This window comes from Oryctolagus cuniculus, chromosome 13 (genome assembly GCF_051225735.1).
Source record: "Oryctolagus cuniculus isolate XC-2025 breed Fujian yellow rabbit chromosome 13, ASM5122573v1, whole genome shotgun sequence".
Taxonomy (NCBI): domain Eukaryota; kingdom Metazoa; phylum Chordata; class Mammalia; order Lagomorpha; family Leporidae; genus Oryctolagus; species Oryctolagus cuniculus.
Window position 1 is genome coordinate 110,343,676 of NC_142879.1, and position 15,672 is coordinate 110,359,347.

The following is a 15,672-nucleotide window of genomic DNA, read 5'->3' on the forward strand; positions in this document are numbered from 1 at the left end:
CTGAAACTAGACTTTGTTTATTTCTGCTTTCTCAGGGAGATAATAAAGCTCACATCATAATAATATTCTGCCTACAGTTTCCAAGCAAACCTACACAAAAAAATCACAACTAACTTGAGAATTAAACACATTAATAACAATTAAATGACTTCCCCTACAAAATTGGGAGTCTAAAAACTTCAAAAAGTCTATTAGGAGAAGTATTCACTTTTTGAAAAACCCAAATCAATTTATTTGACATTTTACTCACCACTTTTTATAATTAGTCACAAAGTGATTCATACTTTGTCCATAATTTAACAGATCCTTAGGGTATTTCCCAAATAAGATTAGTATTTCTCTACGTTATAGATAAGCAGTGAGTCATATGTAACATGAAGTTCTTCTTGAAAGTGAAAGGCTTGCCACATGATATAGAGTTTAAACTGTCTGATACAAAGCAATAATCAGAAGTTCAAAATAATTATAAACTGCATTATTGATGTGACAGAACATACGGCGTAAGTGTGATTTAGAGCATCTGGGCCACTGAAAAGCATTTCTGCAGTCACAGGTTTCCAAACTTGGAACCAGAAGTGGCTAACGGAAGGGCTAGCATTGTGGCGCCACCGGTGACAGCAGCATCCCAAGTGGGTACCAGTTTGTGTCCCAGCTGCTCCACTTCCAATCCATCTCCATGCTAATGGCCTGGGAAAAGAAGTAGAAAATGGCTCAAATCTTTTGGCCGCTGCCACCCGCATGGAGACAAAGCACCCCACTCCTAATTTCAGCCTGGCCCAGTGCTGGATGTTGTAGTCATCTAGGGAGTGAACCAATGGATGGAAAATTTTGTGTCTCTGCCCCTTCTCTCTAACTCTGGCTTTCAAAAGGACCCAATAGCCACTGCTGGGTTAAAAAAAATAAGCAAGAACAAAATGAAGACTTTATTCCATGAGTACAAGATTACCTTTTTAAGAAGTCTTTTGTGTCATTGGTGTTGTTGTCTACATGGCTGAGCACAGGGGCAGGGGAAAGACCCCCATCTCTGTGTGGGACAACTAGCAACACCGAGCTGAAATCAGTCCTGTTACTGTGACTGGAAGTGAGCATTTGTCACCCTTCCCTGTTTCTGTTGTGGCAGCACCTTCCAGGAGTGCATCAGTGTGCACAGGTTACCTTTCTAAGCACTTTGCTGCCAATGACTGACACAAGGGTGTGGACTGCCCTCTGCCTCAGTGCCAGCCATGCGGAAGCTCAGTGCTCCAGAAAGTCTTCATTCTTCCCAAGAAGTTATACTTTTTTTGCTGGCTTACTGTGCTATAACTGATGACTAGGCTAAAAAATACCTCTTCAAACAACAAGAGAAATTTTGACACCTGTGTCATTGGCTGGGAAGAAGTATTTGGACATTGTTGGATTTCTGAGACTGCTTAGAGTTGATGTTTGTTCAGAGAACTTTTAAAGTGAGCATGCTATCAAATGTGTCCCTTATGCAGAACTCAGGATTTGAAAATGAGAAGGTCCCAAATCTAGTTATTTGACTTGTTGGCCACTGACTTCCACACGTTCCCTCATCCACACTTAGGTCACCTTTCAAATGACCTAATGGGCCATGTGGATTCCTTTGCTTTAGTTTTCCTGTTTTGAATGTTAGTAAATTTCTAAATGAACTGAAGGCAGACACCCACCCTAAGTGTTACACTCCTTCCCATATGGTGCTATCAGTTATTATGGTTACCATGATTATCAGGTGTCTTATCCAACAGTTACTGTGGTGATCAGGTATCTTATTCACCGGTTACCATGGTTATCAGATATTTTGTCCAACAGTTACCATGGTGATCAGGAATTTTGTCCAGTAGTTACCAAGTTTAGTAGCTGTCTTATCCAGTAGTTACCATGGTGATAAGGTTTCTTGTCCAGTGGTTACCATGGTTAGTAGCTATCTCATCCAAAGAGTTAACTGTGATAATCAGGCATCTTGTCAATATTACCATAGTTAGTCAGCCATATATAATAGTGACTGTGGTATTCAGTTATCTTGTACAACAGTTATCATGGTTAACTGTCTTATACAGTAGTTACCAAGGTGATTGGGTATCATGCGTGTTTACAGTGAAAACTTGTTCACTGGGAGGTTGATAAGCTCCTGACCTCTCCCGCTGGCCTGAGGAGCAGAGCTTCTCAGTACTCGGGGCTCTTCCTACACTTCGTGAATTCCTAGCTTGCGTTCACCAGATGTCCCTTTCAGCCATTCTGTTATTTCTCCTACTATCTTAGCAAAATGCTTAAGTGCCAGAGAGTCTTTTTTAACAACTCTAGAGGGACGTGGAGAGTCACCAGGATGCTGCCAGCCCTGGAACAATTCCTGGTGACCTAATTCCTTGGGAATTTGCCAGTCCTGCTCTTGGGCAGAAACCCAGGCCTACTGCCTCGGTCCCCATGTTCATTCAGGTCACACGCCACACAATCAGACTCATCACAGTGCTGTGACCTTCTGGGGACTCTGTCCTTAATACTGCTCTCTTCTGATTCTGCTGTGTAAAATAAATGGTCCAAGATGACAGTGAGCCATCCACACAGCTTACATACATCACACAATGCAAAGATCTTACCCCCAGTGGCATTTCTTACACTGGGTTATGGCAGGCACTTTTCTCTCATTACTCTATACCTCTGTCACCTGCATTTTGAATAAATACGGAGGTCTCTTACTGTAATGTACCCACTATCTTAGCAGCATGTGTTCCACAAGAGGCAAGTTACTGATGCCCAGTGTGGACCTGCAGGCAGTTGCTTTTCTCTTTCCCCACCAGCTCACTCTAAAGCCAGACCTGAGGTTTTCGTAGACGTCGTGGTCTATCTGATATGATTGTGAATCTCATGCTGCCTTCAGAACAGCTAAGTCTTTTTGTGTTGGCACACTCAGAATTGTATGCTCTGCTCTGCCCACAAGCCTACAGCCTCTCCTGCAGAAGGCTTGGTGCCTATTCCCCTGTCTGGAAGGTTGGGAGGAGCCTCTGACCAAGACCTTGAAGCTCTGACTTCTACATCCTGTGCCACTGGCCCAGTGACACACGTGAAGGAAGAGCCGCCTGCAGAGTCACCGGCAGATTTGAACAGTGTGTCCACCTTATGCCGCCAGGCTCCCCAAGGGCACCTTGGTGTTTTCCCAGTGAGTGTGATGGCGCTGATGACCCTGAGGGGAAGGCTTTGATCTCACCCCAGATGTCTTCAATTCAGGCCTTTCCTGGACCGACACGGACCATGTGGTACCAGAACTTGCCATCTTGGAGTTGGACAGCATTTTTGTGAGGTATCATTAAGAACAGAAATGGTGCAGATTGTTACAGAGGCACAGATTTCTACAAAATGAGATTTCTGACTCATGGCTCCAAATTCACTGATTGTCCTTTTCAACGTGAGAGGTGGTAAAAACTTGAGGGACTTCAAAAAATTCGCAGAAAGTGGAATTAAAAGGTAATGCAGGAGCAAATAGTTAGCCTAGCAGTTAGACACTTGTGTCTTACAGCAGACAGCCCAGGTTCAAGTCCAGTACCATTTCTGATTTTAGCTTCCTTTAAATGCACACCCTGGCATGTGGGAGACCTAGATGGAGTTCTGGGTTTCCTATTGCAGGCTGGTCCAGTCTCAGCTCTTGTAGTCATTTGGGGAATGAACCAGTGGATGAGAGCTCTCTTTATCTCTGCTTCTCAAATAAATACAAATGCACACTTTCCATGAACTTTTCCAAGTTCCATTCTATGTGTCAAGATGCTCAGCACCTTCAGAGGCGAGAGATGTTGTATAAGGGTCTCAGAATGTGCATTTACTAAAAACCTTAAAACATGTAGATTCACAGCCAGCACCTCTACTGCCTTGAGTTTATCCTTAGAAGTACAATCACTGATGCACATGGCTCTTCAGGATGCCCAAGTGTGGGAACCTTAGCAGGAGCAGGAAGTGGCTGCACTGCGGAACATGCTCTGTGTATCCAGGGTCTGCTGTGAAAGTGGCACCCACTGCCCTTCACGGGATTTTAATGACATGAAAAAGGCACTCCATCGTGGCACATGGCTGGCATAGCCACAAGGCCAACACCTGCCTCCACACATTTCCCAGTGATATTCTCTTGAGGACACCCAGGGGAGGGTCTAAAGACTAATGAGTCAGGGTCACCTTGAAGGGACATATACACATGAAGTCTGGAGTCAAGGCCATCGTGAGCACAGTGCTCAGACGAGTAGAGCAACGTAGGAGGAATGACTCGAGAGGCACCATGGGATCCTGCTGAGTCAACCTCTGAGACCAGGCTCATGGGTTTCTGTGATGCTCCAGGCGAGAAGGATGTGTGGGGTTTGGCGTGACTGTGTCCTGAGTCATGTATGACCACAGAAACTGGGCTGTACTTCTAATTGCTTAGGAAACAGCAGGTGAGAGGAGGCCCAAACAGCTTCCCCAGACAGGTGGCTGGCAGTGGTCAGTTGGTCCAGTGAAGCATGGTATAGCCTGAAAGCTGCCAATCATACTCTAGAAAGCATTTCAAAGGTCACAATGCCAGGAACAAAAAAACGTAGTAGGGACAGACAAGGCCAAATCAGGCAAGTGACCCTGCCGCCTTCCCAGAGCCCCTAGGCACCTCTGCTCACAGCCATCTCACCAACATCCAAAGCATTTACTGAAGGAAGACATCAACCTCAGGTTTTCTATAAAGACCCTTAGCGGGGGGAGTCTCTTCTACTCCCAGGAAGTTTCTTGTTTTTCCAGAATGGGTTTTAGACTTCTGTCAAGCACTTTTTCTGTGCTCACTGAGATGATTGTGTGCTTTATAATTTTTATTTTATTAATATGGATATCACAAATGGATTTTTGAATGTTAAATTAGCTCAGCATTCCTGAGAGAAACAGCACTTCATTATATCATACAAAGGTACTTCAAAAAGTTCACAGGAAAAGATGGAATTAAAAGAAATTTACTGGCCGGCACCGTGGCTCAACAGGCTAATCCTCCGCCTTGCGGCGCCAGCACACCGGGTTCTAGGCCCGGTCAGGGCACCTGATTCTGTCCCGGTTGCCCCTCTTCCAGGCCAGCTCTCTGCTGTGCCCCGGGAGTGCAGTGGAGGATGGCCCAAGTGCTTGGGCCCTGCACCCCATGGGAGACCAGGATAAGTACCTGGCTCCTGCCATTGGATCAGCGCGGTGCGCTGGCTGCAGCACGCGGGCCGCGGTGGCCATTGGAGGGTGAACCAACGGCAAAGGAAGACCTCTCTCTCTGTCTCTCTCTCTCACTGTCCACTCTGCCTGTCAAAAAAAAAAAAATTTACTTTGGTACAAAAAAACTTTGAAATGCATCCATGTATTTTTCCCACCACAATCTGCGTTTTTCATGAACTTTTTAGACTCCTCATATTAGACTGTTTATATTGGCCTATTTGGTTTGCTAACATTCCACTTAGAATTGTGCACTCGTGAGGCTGGTGTTGTGGCGTAGCCTGCCCTGTGCTTCTGGCATCCCATATTGGTGCTGGTTCCAGTCCTGGCTGCTCCACTTCTGATCCAGCTCCCTGTTAGTGAGCCTGGGAAACTGTGGAGGATATCCCAGATGCTTGGGCCCCTGCACTCACGTTGGAGACCCAGAAAAAGATATAGACTCCTGGATTCAGCGTGGTCCAGCCTAGGACATTGCAGCCATTTGGGGAATGAACCAGCAAATGGAAGATAAATTTTTCTCTATCTGCCTTTTTCTCTTTCTTTCTCTCTCTCTCTCTGCTCATCTTTTTCTAACTCTGTCTTTCAAGTAAATAAAAAATAAATCTTTACCGAAAAAAGAATGTATGCTTGTGCTGTTTAGAAATATTGTACTGCATAATCTTTTCTTGAAGTATTTGCTTTTGATATCAGAGTAATATTCAGGAAGTTAGCTGGACACATTCTCTACTTACCTAAAAACTTTGTGTAGAATGGTACTGGTTCTTCATTAAATATTTTGTAGAATTCACAAATAAAACCTCCTGAGCTCAGAGCTTTAATTGTGGGAAAGTTTTTAAACAAATAACTTCAAGGACAAATTTAATTTCTAAACATCTGATTATTGTCCAAGAAGCATCTTGGTTTTTATTGGTTTTGATACTCAAAGCCTCAGAAATGTACTGGGATTTTTCTTTTTTGACATGCATTGTTGTTCCTCTTAGTCAGTGGCCAGCATGTATTTGAAAACAATCCTGTGTGTGTGTTGGCTGGGCTATTCTTTTCATTTTTTTTTTTAATATTTATTTCATGAGAGGTAGAGTTACAGACAGAGGGGAAAGAGAGAAATGTCTTCAGTCTGCTGGTTCACTCCCCAAATGGCAGCAACAGCTGGAACTGAGCTGATTTGAAGCCAGGAGCCTCTTCTGGTCTCCCGTGTGGGTGCAGGGGCCCAAGCACTTTGGCCATCTTCTATTGCTTTCCCAGGTGCATTAGCAGAGAGATGGATTGGAAGTGGAGCAGCTGGGACATGAAGTGGTGCCCAAATGGGATGCAAGCACCATAGGTGGAAGTATAGCCAACAGTGCCACAGCTCTGGTCCCAGCTGGCTGGGCTATTCTACAGGTGCCACTTAGGTCATGTAAATGTGTTATTCAAACAATATCGTAATTCATTCTCTGTCTCTTGTTATACTAATTAAGAGAGAGATGTCTAAATGGTTATAAATGGACACTATTTCTCCCTTTTGCTCTGTCAGTTTTTTCTTCCATGTATTATAAATTTTTTTATGTATAACCATCTAGAATTATTACATCTTCTTGGTTAATTGATCCCTTTGTGATTATGAAATGACTTTATCTCTGTTAATGTTCTTTGCCTTGAAATATATTTTTCCTAACAGTCCCACTTTTAAAAGAGTTTTAGCATGGTATATTTTTGCCATTCTTCTACTTTAAACTATTTGTGCCTTCATATTTGAAGTTATTTTCTTGTCAGCAGCATAAATTGTTGGGTCATGGTTTTTTTAACTTGCTTTGTGTCCAGTCTGATGGTCTCTACCTTTTAACTGGAGTGCTGAAACCATTTATATTTAATATATCAATATGGATAACTTTGCATTTATTACATTGCTGTTAGTTTTCTGTGGTCCTCTTCCCCCTCTTGTCATGCCTTGTGTTTGATCAGCTGAGTTCTGTTTATGCATCTCCTCTTTGGAGCTGCTTTCTTCCCTGGGTTCTGGTGGCTTCCTCCCATATTCAACCTGGTCAGTGCCCGGCTACTCACTGGAGGGGACCCTCTGCAGAGCTCTAGTCTCTTCCCCCTCTCTCTGGCTCTCTCCTCCCAAGTATGAGGTCCTGCAGACTCTGGCTGCACAATTCCTCTTGGACTCTCAGCTCCTTCCCTCTAGACTCTGCCCAGGATCCCCCTCCTGACCACAGCCTGTAAAGAAGCTGGGGTGACCACAGGGCCAGCCTCACTTGTCTTCCAGGAGCCACTGTCCTTTGTGGCTTCATCTGGTGATACTGTCATCGGAAGGTTTCTGCCTCGTGCTCGATTCAGCTGTTGGAACCTAATCCACAGCCTTAAGTATGAAAGAGTGTCTAGAGGTGGGCCCGGGGAAGGTTAGGTCATGAGTGCAAAGCCTTTATTGTCTTCAGTTTTTACTTATTTTCCTTTCATTTTAAAGGCAGAAAGAGAGATTTTTCTGTCAACTGGTTCACTCTCCATATGCCTGTAGCAGCCAGGACTGGCCCAGGCTGGAGTCATGAGCCAGACTCCATCCAGGTCTCTCATGTGGCTGGCAGGGTACTTGAGTCATCACCTACTTCCCCCAAGGTGTAGTGACTGGGGATAGGAAGCAGATCCAGGACTTGAAACAGACCCCCTGGGATGCCAGGTTCTGTGCAGACTGCTGTGCCAAATGCCCTCCCACCCTCGGGGTCAGAGCCCTAGGAGATGAGATGAGTGCCTCATGAGGACCCAAGGAAGTGCGTTCACTGCGCCTGCCCTGAGGATGCAGAAGAGGGTGCATTGAGGCTGACAGAGCCTCATCGCACCACACTGCTGCTGCCTTGGCCCTGGACCCCCAGGCTGAGCCCACAGCTCTGTCTTTTATAAATGACCAGGTCTACAGCATTTTGTCGCAACAGCCCAAACAGCACAAGACAGGTAGTTTCAGGAAGGATTCCAGGTAAAGGATGGTGTTATTGGCAATTAGGAGTTATTCTGATGCAAATCGGACATTTTAAAACAGGCATCGGAAGACTGTCTGAAACTATTCATAGAATGTCCTAAAATATTGAAGAAAATGAGCTGGAGCTTTTTCCTGTGTTGATTAGCTCCAAAATTTATAGTGTCATTAAAATATTAAACCAACGTGAGCCAGAAACAAAAAGCTAATCCCTGCTCTAGTTGAATAATCTCTGCAAACACTAGCATCACGTCTCTCTCAAGAGGGATGCTTGTGCGACGTATTTCATTTTCAGGAAAGAGAGGTCATTACGGGTTAACAGTTTACCCAGGTCTCTCCTTGCTTTAATCGTAACCCATAAACACAAGCGTGTGCTTTGAAGGCTGCTGTGCTGAACAGCCGGTGGCTGCACGTTCACTCCACTGCCAGGAAGAAGCAAACTCTAATCCAGGTGTGTGTGTCCCCAGCTGGAGGTGCGAGTCTGAAGCGTGTGGCTGTGCGAACGCTCTCTAGATGTCATCTCTGAAGGGCAGTCTTTTCTCATTAGCATTTCCGATTCTGTGAGGTCGTGACTGTGTCTCAACTGTTTCCTGCCCTCTCCCAAACCCTTCACTTTACCAGGGCGCCACAGGCCCGACGCCAGGACCCTGAATTCCATGGCAGTGTCTGTGTGTGAGCGGACAAATGCTTGCAGCAAATGCTTGAAGCTCACCTGCTTGCTCGCCAGGCCTTGCTTTGGGATCATTCCATATTCCTTTGATTCTGTCCCAAATTCTTACATGTATATATAATTTGAGAGCTTGGTGGCTAATTTCATTGAATTTAAAAAGGAAGAGGAAAAAAAACAATACCCCTCAGTTTTGAAGAACAAGGAGACCCCCTCACTTCCTGGGAGTCAGGGAGGCAGAGGCATCAGGGCCTCTTCTTGGCACCCATCCCTGGGGATCCCCAAGGGGTACGCAGAGTGATGAAGATGAAGACCCTCTCTGGCCCCTCCTTTCTGCAAACCTGAGGAACACAGAGTCCGCCCCTGAATTGCACTCATAGTGCCTCTGAGGGATCTGGAGCTAGTGTCCCTGAACCCAGAGCCCCACAGCCCCTGGGTAGCATGGCTGACCCCATCCATTCTGTTTCTGAGGGTGACCTTAACCCTGCCCTGGCCGTACCTCAGACTCTCCTGTGGTGAGACTCTGTCCCAAGGCTCCCGATTGTGTCCAGGCTCACTTCCTGTCCACACGGGGAATGTCAGGAGGCACTGTCTCCTTTGCATGAGAGTGTGGAAGTGGGCCGTCTGTGCAGAAAAGACAAGAACCACAGGTGGTTTGGCAGGGCAGGGAGTGAAAGCAGAGCCAGTGGGGGCAATGCAGCATGGACGCAGCATGCGCTGCTGCAGGACTAGGGCAGAAGCTGCATAGGGCCCTCACCAAGGGCCTGTGCCTGTGCCAGGAGGACCTGCGTATGCAAGAAACCACAGCCATTAGGCGTCACTGCAGTTCACATGAGAGCAAAACACCTGTCCCGTGACAGGCGCTTGCTCCCATAGACTTGTGCTGCTTGGCCTCCCACCCTGCCTCGTACGTAGGGTACCTCCCAGTGTCCATGGTGGCTTTCCTCTCTCTCCTCAGCCCTGCTGCGCCACCCTGTTGAGGAGAAAAAGTCACCACCTGCGCCCTTGCCGTCCCTACATCCTGTCTTTAGGAATCCGACAGCTAAAGCCCTGTGCTGTTGACCAGTTCCCAAGGCCTCCATGTGCCCGTGCTGTCCCCATTGTAAGGAGAAGACACGTCTCCCATTTCTCTCTTCACCAGGTCAGTGATGAAGCCACCGAAAAGTTTACTTTCCCAAAGAGTAGTGAATGTGGACTAGTCCACCAGGATAAAAAGGGCAAATTAGGAAGGGGAGAACTTGCCGCAGTTGACAAGCACCTGACAGTTAATTAAATCCAGAAGAGAGTCACTGGCCCCTGACTTGCCTACTTCTGTTGTAGGCAAAATAAGAAAAAATTCAACACAGTTGGTGCTAGCTCCACCCTGGCCACCAGTGATGTTTCTCTCTGTTTTCACTGCCACAGTCACCAGCACAAAGCCGACCTCCAGTGGGAAAGCAGGAGACTGGATGGAATGCGCAAAGCAGCCGTGCCTTCTAGATGTAGAAGGCCAGGCCTGGGGGTGGGGGATAGACCTGTTGTGAGCTATTAGCTTTTAAAACATGTGTTTTAATTTTATTTGATAAGCAGAGAGGCAGAGCCCCCAAATGCCCTCTCAAATTACTCTCCTCAAATGCCCACAACACCTAGGGCTGGAGTAGGCCGAAGTCAGGAGCTAGGAACTCAGTTCCTGTCTCCCATGTGGGTGGCAGGGACCCGAGTACTTGAACCATCACTGCCACCTCCCAGAGTGTGCATGAGCAGGGAGCTGGAATAGGGAGTGGAGCTGGACTGGAACCCGTGTACTCTGATATGGGCATCCCAAGCAGTCACTCTATGCCAGACGCCAGCTATGTTAGTTGATTGCAGTTTTTGACTATACTTTGAAAAGGGCTTCCTGAATGTACTCTCTGTGTGTACACATATGTAAGGAGTTACACACGTTTTGTGTACACGTGTACATGAGGTTACATGTATGTATTTTTTGCAGGTAGAGGGCTCTTCTAAATGTGGGAAATGGAATTAAAGCATAAGTTTATTTTGGTGAGAAAACACTTGGAAATCCATGCATAGGTTTCCATATTGCTCATTTTCCATGAGCTTTCTGGAAGGCCCCTCTTACAGGCGTCCTGAAACCCAGGTCTGCAGAATAACCGCAGACTGAATTTCCCAAGTCATGGCTGCCTGAGACATTTCTTTCTCAAGTAAGGGATGAACATGTTTTCAGTGTTGAAGACTGACAGCAGTGCAGGTGGACCTGGTTTTACTTCGTCTTGGCTTTGCTGCCTCTGCATTGAGTTGAAGTTAATTTGCAAACAAATTTGGAGGCTAAAATTGACCCCATCTAAAACCATGCCTGGGAAGGACTCTCACTCAGGACACTGTGGCTCCTGCTTGGTCTCTCAGCATCTCTTCCTCCCACAGTCTGTGTTTATCTCTGTGAGAAGCTGGATTCACTTTGCTCTCGCCGCACGGTCTTATCACTTCGTTTACAAACACTTTATCTCTGCTACAGAAAATAAATGAAATTCTGGGCTTTCGATGAAATGTCATGCAGCAGTGGATGGTCGGGGAATCTATATTTAGATGACTGACTTCTGCTGAGGAAGACATGACAAATGGTCCTTGCATGTACTCTGAAGGATGATGGATTTAATGATCAGACCCTAACTGGGGAGTGCTGTTTTGGAATAATTAAATGTTCCATCATTTGCAAGTCTAAACACCCCATTGTTGGTTCCTGTTTCTGTCTGTCATCAGATCCTTACATTTTCTAAATGAAATTTATCATTAAAACAATTGAAGTGATAACAACACACCACAGTGTGTCCTGATGATGGCACATGTTATGGGACTCTAATTAGGGCTACAGTTTAGGAAAACTTAATTTATGGATGAGTCCGCTTTGGAAATGATGAACTTGATACGCATTGTGTTTATCTCCAGGTGTTGCAGAGATCCTCTGCCTCAAGCTGCCACTAAGCCCTCTGTTAGGTGAAAAGTTTCCCAGAGTGACAGTGCCCACGAAGTATTCTACTGGCAGGTGTTTGCTCTGGTGGCTAAGACGCTGCTTACAACCCCCAAGTCCCACATGGAAGTGGCTGGGATCCATTGCTCACTCTGCCTCCTGGTCCCAACTTCCTGCTGATGCAGACCCTGGGAGGCAGCAGTGGTGGTTCAAGAAACTGTGTCCCTGTGACCTACGTGGGGACTTGGATTGAGGTCTCAGTTGTGGCTTTGGATCTTAGGCTGTTGTAGACACTTGGGGAGTGAAACAGTGGTTGGAAGCTCTCTGTGTCTTTCAAATAAATGAATTAAAAAGGAAATTCTTTTTTTTAATTTTTATTTGACAGGTAGATTTCAGACAGTGAGAGAAAGAGAGACAGAGAGAAAGGTCTTCCTTCTGTTGGTTCACTCTCCAAATGGCCGCAACAGCCAGGGCTGCGCAGAGCCGAAGCCAGGAGCCAGGTGCTTCCTCCTGGTCTCCCATGCGGTTGCAGAGGCCCAAGGACTTGGGCCAACTTCTGCTTTCCCAAGCCACAGCAGAGAGCTGGACTGGAAGAGGAGCAACTGGGACTAGAACTGGCACTCATATGGGATGCCAGTGCTGCAGGCGGAGAATTAACCTAGTACGCCATGGCGCCGGCCCCAGGAATTCTTTTCTTTCCTTTTTTTTTTTTTAATATTTATTTTATTTGAAAGGCAGAGTTAGAGAGAGAGGTAGAGAAAGAGAGAGAGAGGTCTTCCATTCCTCTGGTTAACTCCCCAGGTGGCCGGAACAGTTGGAGCTGTGCTGATCTGAAGCCAGGAGCCAGGAGCTTCTTCCAGGTTCCTACATGGGTGCAGGGGCCCAAGGAGTTGGACCATCTTCTACTGCTTTCCCAGGCCATAGCAGAGAGCTGGATGGGAAGTGGAGCAGCCAAGACACAAACCAGCACCCACATGGGATGCTGGCACTGCAGGCTGGAGCCTTAACCCACTGCGCCACAGTGCCGGCCCCAGGAATTATTTTGTAATTAATAATTTCACTGAATATTTTTCTTGTTGTGTTGCTTTTCAGAGGTTTTTTTTTTTTTTTTTTTTTTTTTTTTTTTTTTTTTTTTTTTGACAGGCAGAGTGGACAGTGAGAGAGAGAGAGAGACAAAGGTCTTCCTTTGCCGCTGGTTCACCCTCCAATGGCCACCGCGGGCAGCACGCTGCAGCCAGCACACCATGCTGATCTGAAGCCAGGAGCCAGGTGCTTCTCCTGGTCTCCCATGGGGTGCAGGGCCCAAGCACTTGGGCCATCCTCCACTGCACTCCCGGGCCACAGCAGAGAGCTGGCCTGGAAGAGGAGCAACCGGGACAGAATCAGGCGCCCCGACCGGGACTAGAACCCGGTGTGCTGGTGCTGCAGGCGGAGGATTAGCCTATTGAGCCATGGCGCCGGCCTTTCAGAGGTTTTGACACCCTGAATTTCCTCTTTAAAACCTTTATTCTTTTCAAGATGTTTTAAGGATAATTCTATCTGCTTACTTTATATTATATACTTGAATGTGTATTTTAATACCTGATTCCTCTGGGTCTTGATCTTATTTATTTATTTTCATCTATTTGAAAGGCAGAGAGGCAGAAAAAGAGATCTTCCATTGTCTGGCTGACTCTTCAAATGCCCCCAACCGAAGGGCTGGGCCAGACTGAAGTCAGGAACCAGGAACTCCAGCAGAGTCTCGACACAGGTGGCAAGGAAGCACATACTTGAGCCATCAGCTGCTGTCTCTTAGGAAGCATCAGCAGGAAGGCAGACCAGAAACGGAGTAACCAGCGTTCTGCAGGCATCCTAAGTGGAGGCGGAAGCCACCGTGCCACAAGGCCAGCCCCTGGGTCTTGGTCTTTTAGGCTGAAGGATGGTAGTGGAGAGAGTGAGTGTGAGCAGAGAGCACACTGCAGCTGATGACGATAGACATGGAGACGGGCATTCAGGCCTATGCGCGCATGTGCACACACACCCACACACACACACACACACACACACACACACACCCACACCACTTTGGGAGCTCCTTTCTCAATGAAAATTGTTTCTTATTTCCCCCAAATAGTCTCAGAGTGTTTGTTCTCATGTTAAAGATCTTTTTTACCACTTTTTTACCACTCTACCTACATTCTCGAGAATTGGAAAGAGCTGAAGCGGCAGACTGTATGTCTGAGTGCCTGGGTTCCAGTCCTCACTACTCCACTTCTGATCCAGCTTCCTGCTGATGCCCCTGGAGAAGGCAGCAGGTGATGGCTCAAGTACTTAGGCTCCTGCCATCCACATGAGAATCCAAGATGGAGTTCTGGATTCCTGGCTCCAGCCTGGCCCAGCCCTGGCAGTTGCAGGCATTTAGGGAGTGAACTAGCAGGTGGGAGATTGCCGTTTCTCTCTCTCTGTCTCTTACTGTAAAATAAATCAATAAGTCCTTTTTTGAAAAAAAGTTCATGGGAATTTCAATTAAAATATGACTTTAGTGGCCAGCGCTGTGGTGCAGTAGATTAATCCTCCACCTGCAGCGCCCACATCCCATATGGGTGACAGTTCGAGTCCCGGTTGCTCCTCTTCCAATCCAGCTCTCTATTACAGCCTGGGAAAGCAATAGAAGATGGCCCAAGTGCTTGGGCCCCTGCACCCACACGGAAGACCTGGAAGAAGCTCTTGGCTCCTGGCTTCGGATTGGCGCAGCTCTGGCCGTTGGAGCCATTTGGGGAGTGAACCAATGGAAGGAAGACCTTTTCTCTAACTCTTCCTCTCACTGTAACTCTACCTCTCAAATAAATAAATAAAATCTTAAAAAAAAATCTGACTTTATTTTGGTGCAGGAGTTTTTGATTTCTGTTCCTATTTATTGTAATATGTACTTTGCATGAGCTTTATGAGACCCAGGTATGAAGATGTAGCCACCTTAGGATGGGAATGTCACAGCCACTGTGAGCCAGGCATCTAGTTAATGTGTCCCTGCCCTTAGCATTGCACAATCATGTTTATGTACATCATTTTTGCTTATCTGAGTTCTATTAGTATTTACATTTCAAAATTTTTATATATTTGAGAAGCAAAGAGTAGGAGAGAGAGAGGCAGACAGATACAGCATTTCTATACTCTGGTTCACTCCCCAAATGCCTGCAATGGCCAGGGCTGGGCCAGACTGCAGACAGGAGCTAGGAACCCAATGCAGGGACCCTAGTGCTTGTGCCATCACCACTGCCTCCCAGGGCCTGCACTGGCGGGAAGCTGGAATCAGCAGTGGAGCCAACACTTGAACTTGGGTCCTCTGATGTGGGGTGCATATGTTAACCTCTAGGTCACACACCTGCTCCTATGTGAATGTTTTGAGAACCTGTTGAAACCACTACTTCTGCAGGTAGGTGCTAGAATTCAAAATAGCCAGGTCACTCATCACCAAAGCCAATCACGTTCCTGGGCAAACTGAATCTGAATTATTGACTCCTGCCACCCAGTTGTCAAGTGGCTGAGAACAGAGAGGCATCCCTGAACAGAGATTGGGAGGGCCTTGTGCGTGCTGTGTGGCCCAGTGAGAAAGCCTGAGCCTGTGCAGACAAGCAGACCGGCTGGGCCGTCACAGCTTGCCGTGTGCAAGTGCAGTGTGGGAAGCGAGGATGAGATTGCTTCTGAGTGAGTGAACAGCGAGGAGCTGTGGAAGACAGAACTTTCCAGAGCTCTGCGCTGCAGGTTTTCAGACAACTCGCGCAGGATTTCTTGCAGTCCCTGTGGATGGCTTTACTTCCCTCCAGTGTAACCAGCTGTGCTACTGACTATGAATGGCCTCATGCAGCTCCCACCTCTGAACGAGCCCTTTGGAGATGATTGGCTTCTGTGGATGGGCCACATGGAATGTGGCAGCCACACATC

At 46.8% G+C, this 15,672-nt stretch overlaps 1 long non-coding RNA gene across 1 annotated transcript in view; it reads left to right on the plus strand.

The window, feature by feature from the left end:
* The window catches only part of LOC149122857 (uncharacterized), a 29,982-nt gene extending 15,339 nt beyond the window's left edge, over positions 1-14,643 (plus strand). The window contains exons 2-3 of the long non-coding RNA XR_016219960.1: positions 9,763-9,945; positions 14,386-14,643. This is a non-coding gene — a long non-coding RNA (uncharacterized LOC149122857). The remainder of the gene's footprint in view (positions 1-9,762; positions 9,946-14,385) is intronic.
* Positions 14,644-15,672: the final 1,029 nt, after the last annotated feature.